This window comes from Toxorhynchites rutilus, chromosome 1 (assembly GCF_029784135.1).
Source record: "Toxorhynchites rutilus septentrionalis strain SRP chromosome 1, ASM2978413v1, whole genome shotgun sequence".
In the NCBI taxonomy this organism is placed as follows: domain Eukaryota; kingdom Metazoa; phylum Arthropoda; class Insecta; order Diptera; family Culicidae; genus Toxorhynchites; species Toxorhynchites rutilus.
In genome coordinates, this window is record NC_073744.1 from 17,373,941 (window position 1) to 17,383,335 (window position 9,395).

Consider the following 9,395-nt stretch of genomic DNA (forward strand, 5'->3'; position numbering starts at 1 on the left):
ACGCATTAAACTTTTTCGCATACTTTGTCATATACACGGCCCCGACTGAAAAAGATAAAAAGACTCGTTTATGCTCTCCTTTTTACTCTTAGAAAACACGTTCAGTCTGAGAGAAAGAGAGGTCTGCTCCCAGACATACAAACATTTTAAAGATGCTTTTATTTGATCATTTAACCCTATAGCACACGAAAAAAAGCATTTTTTCTGCCGAAGATGATATTTTTTCTGCCAACGCTAGTTTGGGAGTACTTCACGGCTCACGTGAACCGTGGACCCGTCACCACTACTTTCGGACGAATCCCGAAAAGCGAAAGCTTTTCTCCAGCGAATACTCCCCACTGCTGTGAATTTTGTAATCATCGCCCATAAACGGACAGACCACAGAACACAATGCCATCCGTCCGTTTTCGGCACTCAAGCAACAAAAAAAAAGGTGCGCGGACGGGTGCTGAAAATAAATTATTTATTGCTGCGATAATAAAAATTAATAAATTGACCAACAGCCTCGACGAGCCTCTCGCACATACACGGATCTCGCGCGTGATGGTGAAATAAATTCATTAAGGTAAATGGAGAATGAGAGAGGGGCCCTTAATTGATTGTCTCGATTGTTGCTAAATTTTAACGACAACGAAGGCTGACGATGCTGACGGTGGTTTGGTTCCCTCCGTCTTAATTTGTCACGCTGCCACCACTTTGGCGACCGCTGAAATGTCAAGTTCGGCTGCGGTACCAGCTTGGTCACGCGGTGTATTATTGAATGCCCAGAGATGTCCTTCACGGTAGGTCATAATGTTGGTGCATTATGGTGGTTGGGATGTATGGAGCGAAAGATTATTTTGCATACGCCGCTGCTGTCTTAAAATAGTCGTCGCCATCGCTCAGAAATGTACCAATTTGGTAGCAGTTGTTAATTGTTGTGATTGGTTGGTGACGCACGGCGTCGGTGTCAATTCCGTGAGAGAGAGAGGTGCTAGGTTGGGGCGAAAGGTGGTTCTTTATTCACAAAATGGATGTGACCTTTCGGTTGGTGTGTCTTATTGAGTGCTCGGAGTTTTCTGAAAGGAACAATGAACGGAGGTTTATTTTCCCATGAGGAGAGTATGGAAAGGGCAACCGGTCAACTATCAGATATTGATGGTTGCGACATAGTCATCGGGGCTTGTATGGGCTTGTCGTTTACCCTATTTTGCTATTTGCGAGTGAAGTCGGTAGCATCGACCGAATGAAATCTATCGTCATAATTTTTCGAACTATTTGATTTGCTTATTGCATACATTTAGAAAATATGTTTGCATCTCTGATATTTTGTTTTGGGAAACACTTTAAAATATAAAATTTGCAACACATGACGTTCGATCATGAACTTAACTCGATAAGATTCTTTTGACTTACAAAATACGAAATTTCGCTCGATGTGATAGTAGTAGTGATGGTCGGTTCGATATAGATAATAGGGTACTATGTTAATGATATTTACAACCGTTGCCGCATTTTTTAAATTTAGAAATTATTCATTTACAGTGTTTTTCTTTTCTTCCAGAATACAAACCATAGATGATTACACGAAAGATTGGTGAGTCTGTACATATTTATATTATTTAAGAAAAGATTCAGTCGATAGATTGGATTGAGAATTATTCTGTCTAAAAGGTTTTTCAAGCTTCGTGAATCTTTGATTGTATAAAAAAGTTGTTCAGGAACAATATGTAAAGGGATTTGGTATAACCTTGAAACAAACACCTACAATGAAAATGATACAGATCTATTTTTTTATAGAAAAATGAAAATTCCTAGAATGAAGAAACTCAAAAAAAAACTGGAAATGAAAATTTTAGTAAGAGAAATCTTTGATAATTTATATTTCAAAAACTATGAGTCGTACCGAAATAGTGTTTTAGAAAGACTTAATTGATGTTAAAACGTGAAAAAAATATACACTGCAAAAAAAATTAGTACAAAAAAAAAACTTTAATTCGCAATATCTAAAATATGTTTTTTTTAAATTTTTTCCTAATTTTTTCATATAAAATAGAAGTCATGTCGAAAATTTAAAAAATAAGTCCAAGATGGTCAAACTATTTTTGACGAACTTTGTGGAACATCGAGTTTTTATGAATTTTCGAAACTTCGAATTTTTGTATGTTAACAATTATTTTTAGCATGAATCCTGATGTGATTTAAAATGAAAAGGCTCGTTGTCAATCTCCTTCTAAATTGGCTGCATTAGATATTTGAAAAAAATATTTCTAATCCATTGTCTTTTTAATTTTTTTTTTTGAATTTAAATATGTATTTTTTATTTTTTTTTAATTTTTCATATAAAATATATGTCATGTAGATAACTTAAAAAATGAGTCCAATATGGTAAATTTTTCCAATAGGGTGCCCATTTCCATTTTAGGGTCGTCCGAAAAATCGACTTTGCCCTTTTTTCCAAAAATTACTTTTTTTTCTAAAATTCATAACTTGTGAACGACTGAACCGATTTAGATGGTCGACAAAAAAATGATTTTTCGGACCATCGGTTAATTTTGAAAATCATAACTCAAGATAAAAAAAATAACGTCTCAGTGATTTTTGGATATGTTATGTAAAAAAACCTCAGTTTTCAAGAAAAAATATAAAATATATAACGCCCTTGGTCCCGAGACCATGTAAACACTTTTAAAACAAATACAAGTAATAAATGTGAAAAAAAGTCACAGGAGGGCTGCGTCGTAGACACGACCGCATAGTTGACGTAGGATTCCGTTAGGCTATCTGTTGATTTTGGATATGTTTGAAGAATTAAACTCTTTGACAATGATTTGGTGGTCCTGAAAAGGGCGGATTTCTTTGGTTGTTGGGTATTGTTTGTTCACTCTACCAGTGTTTACAATCGTACATCAAACACATATTGTTTAATCAATAGGCGTTATCGCAGCAAATGGTTATCAAGATTTTACATAATCATTAAATGATATGCGTAGAAATTCAGTGAGCAGAAGGTATGGAAGGCATATTCTTCAATACAATCTTGAATAACCGAGCCAAAGCGTTGTGTTCGTACCCGCTTTGGTAATCCGTGTTGGGAAAACATTTTTCGGAGTGCAAAAAAGAAAACATTCGGGTGCAGAAGTATCCCCGGCTTGCATGAATTAACAATTTCAACTTCTACTTTTTATGCTATATAGGCATTTAACTTGAAAGTTCATTCGCCTCTAATGTCTGCACGATTTTCCCAGGTTCCTAAGTTTAGAAGATCGTGTTAAGGAAACATATTCTAGTCTGCACAAAGGCAAACGAGTACAAAAGTACTCGCAGTTGGCATTTATTTGCAAAGCCGATTTCCCCAGACACCTTGGTTTTGAAGTCTGTGTTGGGGAAATACATTTCAGTAGGAACAAAAATACCCCCGACGTGCCTGTATTTGCAATGTCAATTTCCCCACGCTCCATGGATTTGTGGTCTGTGTTAGGGAAACACATTCCATTCGGAACAAAAATGCCCCCGACTTACATGTATTTGCAATACTGATTTCTCCCACACTGTTTGGTTTTGAAGTCTGTATTAGGGAACACATTCCGGTGAGAACAAAAGTCTCCATACTTACATGTATTTGCAATGCCGATTTCCCCAAGGCCGCTTGGTTGTGATGGCTGTGTTGGGGAAACCGTAAATCGGGCCAATCAAAATGAGGCAGTTAAGGCGTTTAGATAACGCTCCACATTTTACAGTTATTCAATTGTTTATCTAATGAAAAATAACATTTTTATCAATTGCTATAGATGCGTAGAAATATTCCCCATCAATTGATGCAAACATCTTTCCGATCCAGTAAGAAATGTTCAAGTTATAAGCATTCGGAATCTTTCATTTTTTCCTACATGTTCTGGGTTTAGGTTTTCCATTTTACCCCCCATATAGTCCGGTTAGACGTAGTCCCACGTCAAAATACTAAATGAGTCACTACAAATACTATATTTACATTTGCAAGTCCTTCGTGTGTTTTATAATGCCTATACATAGTTTTTTTTTTGAATCTAGATTACGTACTATTATGAATTAAAATTTGAAAAAAATTGCTCCAAGCGATACTGCGGCGTAAAAGTCGTCATGTACCTTAATGTTGCTATGTTCGAATGTAAGAAATTTCACACGCGGAAAAAATCTGTACCAATTTGTACTTTTTGACGAAAATCTGTACTCTGTACCGTACAGAATCTGTTAAAAAAAAATAACGAAAAAATCTGTACCTTTCCAGATAAATACGTGAGGTAACACTAATCCCTAACGCTAATTTTTCTCTTCCGCTACCTTCCTCTTTGATTATATTTATTATCGCGGCTGCATAATTTGCACCACCAAACAATCGTCTATCATAGCATCAAAATATTAGGTGATTGTTGCATCGCGACAGGGCCAATGCACACGGGAGCAGATGCAAATGGGGTTTCATCGTAGCGAAGACGCTATTTGTACATACGAGTTATGAAGCACGAACGAACGCACACAAAGCCATATATCGATGGCTAGAAGCAACTAAATATACACACACTTAATTCCACTTTGCGCTCTTCTCAGAAGCTTTTTCTATCAACATTTCCGGTCTCAATTAGCTGTGCTTTCACCCTTGGCGGAGATAGTTTTGTTACTGTCATGAAAACCGAATCACACACAAAATTCCTGAACAATTATTTTTTGGTGAGTCGATGATAGCCTAGTTTGATGAATCCCCACACAATTATGTAGCTCAGGACCTTAATGAAATGGCGGAGATTGTAATATTTAGCATAACAAACAAATCTTAGGAAATTGCCGATTCGTTTGGTATGTAAATCGCCAGAATCCGTTTGCGGCAAAAATAGTTATCAACGTTAGCTTTATTTCATAAAAACGTGACCTGTTTTGGCACCCTTAATGAAAGACGTAGTTCTACGTCAAAAATATTGGTCCTATTCAAAAACAAGTCTAATTTTTTAAAGATTTTTTTTATGCAAAGTTGCTGTAATGATCAATGTCCTTACATCCAAACCATTTTCGGCAAAAAATCGGCAATTTCTTTTCGGGCATTAAGTGGAATTAAGTGATCCTCAGACCTCTATAGTCAAATTTTTTAAACACGAATCTATCTGTAGTTTTTTTGTTCTTGTTCACACAAAATTCTTGCCAACCTAAAAACTTTGCGGTTGGTTGAGTAAGTAAACTTGACATCATTTTATCATCAAAAAACAACAAAATGAATAGATGTTTAATTCAAGAATTATTAGGTTTGAATGTAAAGATGTTCATACCAATTACTTACAAATTGAGGTAATTAAAAAAATATATAAAAATCGAAGTTAATGATGAAAATTTAAAAAAAAATAAATGTGATCAATGTGATGGATACACCTATTGACTTTCTACCAAAATAATCAAATCTCTTGAAGTATAATGAATTATATTAATTTATAAGTGAGTGTATCATCATTCAAACTCTAAAAAATTTCAGAACGCAAATGTTCTGCACGCTCATCTACTTGTTGAGATTTTGAAAAGTACAACAATAATACTTTCTACTAGGATGTTAGTCAAAAGTTAGTTCACATAGCACAACTTATACAGTATCTTGAAAGTTTCAAACAAGAACTTGTGTTAATTATTAGGGGTCAATTTTTAGACCTTGTCGACAACCCAAAATCAGTTTTCGTTCATGTTGATCTCTGAGAAACCAATATGGACCCCGGGGGGGTCGATATCGACCACTCTGAGAGCCCCTGGTTTAGTACAAAATCGCTCCATGATGTGCGATATCTTTCATTCACAACGCTCTGTCGACCCTTTGAGATGATTTTGGTTTCGGATTTCATATTAAACCCTTTTTTTGTAACATCAACATTAGGAAAGACTTTTGACTGCTCGCTGGCTGGAGCGAGATATTTTCAGCAGTTGTTAAAAGAAATCCTCATCACGGGCAGACAAGCACAGAAGTATACACAACAAATGTCGACGGACGTAACATAAAATTCTGAATAATTATTTAATCATTAAACTGTGACAAAAGGAGTCAATGCGGAAAGTGTAGTGTGAACCCATTGTTCAAACCATAGTATTTCCTAAATCCCCATTCTGGCACCTTCGAGGTGCAGTGGTCCTTCGCTATTCATACAATATCTCGACCACCCGGTGTGGTAGCTGAGGCAACTCCAGGGGGAAACACCACAAAATATATGTATGTGAGTTTACATAAAATTTCTCTCTTTCTCGCTCTTACTCTTGTCCTGTGTGTCTCTATCTCTTAGGCTGGAGAGATAAAATAAAATGTAGGCCAACAACTTCGCGCATATGTCCTCCGTTCCCAGTGGAGCGCGTGTTCGCGATTCGGGTGCGTCGGAAGGGGTGCTGCTGCTGCTGCTGCTATACCCTTTGCAGGACCCAGAGACCAGCGATGCAGCGGCTCGTTTTGTTCGATGACTGTGACGACAACGACAACGACGACGGATGACGATGCCGCGGTGGTTGATCATGTGCACCGAGCACATTAAATTCAAATACTTGCTTCCTTTCCTCCGGTACCTGACCTAGCTTTGGTCCAGCGTGTGTACTCTGGCGGCGGGGCCTTGGGAATAACCGGAGAATTACTTGCCACGGGAAAAAAGCAGCAACAAGTTTTCTTTCCTTCGCTGCGGGATCCGGTTGTGGCAAGTTTCCAAAAGACTTGCCGCCGAGTCAGAGAGTGCGCCCGCGCTTTCAAGACGGTCACTTATCACTGCTTTTGAGGCATGGCGAGGGTAGGGTAGACGGGAGGACTCTCTCTCTTTCTCTCTATGCTGCCACAGGGAACGGTTTCCTATGACATGAGGGGGGAACACAAGCGGAAATGTAGTACACGTTTCACACATTTCCACCGTTTTCGCGGTCGGGCTTCAAAGTAGTCCGGCTGTGCATCTTACGGTTGGGTTGACACTGGCCAAGGTGTCGTCCTAGGCGTTCCAATAGGAAACACGCGGCGATCGGGCTCGTGCGGGAAACCTCCGAACAGTAGCCGGCTTCTTTAATAGCGGGAAGAGTAACAGTGTTAACCGGAAGTGGCCGTTTTTACGTTTCGATTATCACCTAACGGCACCACTTAACAAATTTTCAGCACCGACAGCTGGATAAACCGTTCGGAATGACTGCTGAATAGTGGAGAATTGTGAGGTGAGTGAACTCAGCGTTTAACCTGACTGTTTCACATTTCTCTCCTTGCAGGTAATTACATATATCTTTCCACAAAATTCGTTTCCCCCAGCAGCTTTCCTCACCCGTTTCCCAGCAGCAGCAGCAGCCGCATCAGCATCACGTTCTTTGCGCTGAGCGCATTGATTCTGCGATTCGCGATCGTTCCTCCGCGATAAGCGCCTTCCACAATATGCCCATCGATTTACATTCAATTTGGAATTAGCAAAATTCCCTGCCCTGCGGACACACAATGTTCGAAAACAACGACGAGCCACGGGAGAAGCTATTTTTATACACACCGGAGAATCCCGATCGAGAGTAGGAGGAGAAGAGGAGGGAGCGCAATCCATTCCTCCATTTCTGGAACAAGTTGCCTCCCGGGGACAGCTGGCAGCAGCCTGCTCCAAAAGTGGAGAATATCTTGGGTATGTCATCGTCCCACGGGAGAACGCCAATACAAAGTAGACGATGACGGCTGCGGCGGCGGCGGCAACGACCAAAACACCCTTCCTGCCCGTCATCATCGCGTCCTTACTCCGACGCTTTGGGACTTTGTTTCTCTTGTTTGTAATCGGTGTTGATACGGAAAGATGCGTGTGTTATTGTCAGTGTGCCCGTGGATTGAATGGTTAAAATATTGTATTCAGGGTGAAGCTTTGCACACGACTCTGATATAGAAAACAAAGTATGAAAGGGCGAAAACACTCCTAAATTCGCCGAAGCTCTCTCCCGGCAATGAAATTATAAAAAAAATCACTTTTTATTATATCGAATATTACTTTAGAATTCATCGAAGTGTTATCAATAACTTTTGATAGAATGTTTTGATAGCCCTGGAATGGATCGATTGGTTTGCGTGGTTTTGTACAGTCAGCTGAAGATGGCTGAAGAGCTGACTCGTGATCCATTCCTTCCCTCAGAATACACAAGCGCTCTCCACTGGACGGCATGAAAACCGACGCTCTGTATCATTTCATCGAGTTCCACTGTAGATTTGAAGTTGACTGCTCGCTGATACGAGCAAGACTGAGTAATAGAAATTGGAAGCGCTCTGTTTTTGCGCTGTGGCCCATTTATTGATTGATTGATGAACTTTCCTTAGGTGAAGATGAACACAACAAAACAGCTTAAACCGGACGATCCGTTCTCGAAGGGGAACACACATTGGTTTTATTTATGAAAATTGAAATAAATCGTTACATATTTCAAGTCATTTCTAGCACAACCGCTACCATATACAATTTTACACATACTCTTATACTTGTGCTAAACGTTTTACAATGCATGATCGGTTATTGATATGAAATTTCACCAAGCAACCAACATTAATGTCCCAAATTTAAACTTTATTTGCTATAATTAGTCGTACCACTCACCTTACCTGCAATACAAAATGCCCCCGACTTGCATATTTTTGCAATGTCGATTTCCCCAGGCCCCTTTGTTTTGAAGTCTGTGTTAGGGAACACATTTCGGTGGGAACGAAAGTTCCCCAACTTGCATGTATTTGCAATGCCGATTTCCCCAGGTAGCGTGGTTTTGAAGTCTGTAGTTTCATGAAATTATTTTATTCTATAGTTTTAATTATTTATTTAATATTTTACTTATTTTATTCATTTACATCGTAATGAATTGTTTTGGAGTGTCCAAAATGATTGAAGGAAAAATCTCGTAAATCTAACAGAAAACAACTGAGCTATAATTGTGAGTACAAGAGGAAGCTTGTATCGTCGATTCAGATCAATCAGACCGAGATTTTTCAATTGTTCGATAGTTAGTTTTGATCATTCAATATAAAAAAAAATTATGAAGTGCCGGAATTGGTTGACGCAAAAATTTCATCAATTCATCATGAAATGACTGAGCAACTAGCATTTGAAATTGAACATTTTTCACGATGTGATCGATTTTCGTTTTTCAATTTGTACCCCCAATATGTTCCCGAAAGATATAATTTTACGCTCATCACAACAATAATCACGCACACAATCGCAGGATTTCTCTTCCCAACAAGACGACGATTAGTTAAATCATATGATAAAAATCCAATGTACTTAAAAATACTTGGGAGTAGTAAGAAGTAATAGTAAGTAATAGTAAGAAGAGAGGATAGTAATAATTGAAACAATCGAGAGAGAAAGAAAGGGAGGAAAGAGAGAGAGAGAGAGAGGGAGAGAGAGACAGAGAGAGAGGAGAGGGAAAGAGAGAGA

The 9,395-nt window shown here is 38.6% G+C and overlaps 1 protein-coding gene across 5 annotated transcripts in view; it reads left to right on the forward strand.

The window, feature by feature from the left end:
- Positions 1–9,395, forward strand: part of LOC129762828 (dual specificity protein kinase pyk3-like) — a 151,960-nt gene that overhangs the window by 60,003 nt on the left and 82,562 nt on the right. For all 5 annotated transcript variants that reach the window (XM_055761380.1, XM_055761378.1, XM_055761383.1 and 2 more), the window contains one exon: positions 1,544–1,576. The gene's annotated coding sequence lies outside the window, so the exon portion shown is untranslated. The remainder of the gene's footprint in view (positions 1–1,543; positions 1,577–9,395) is intronic.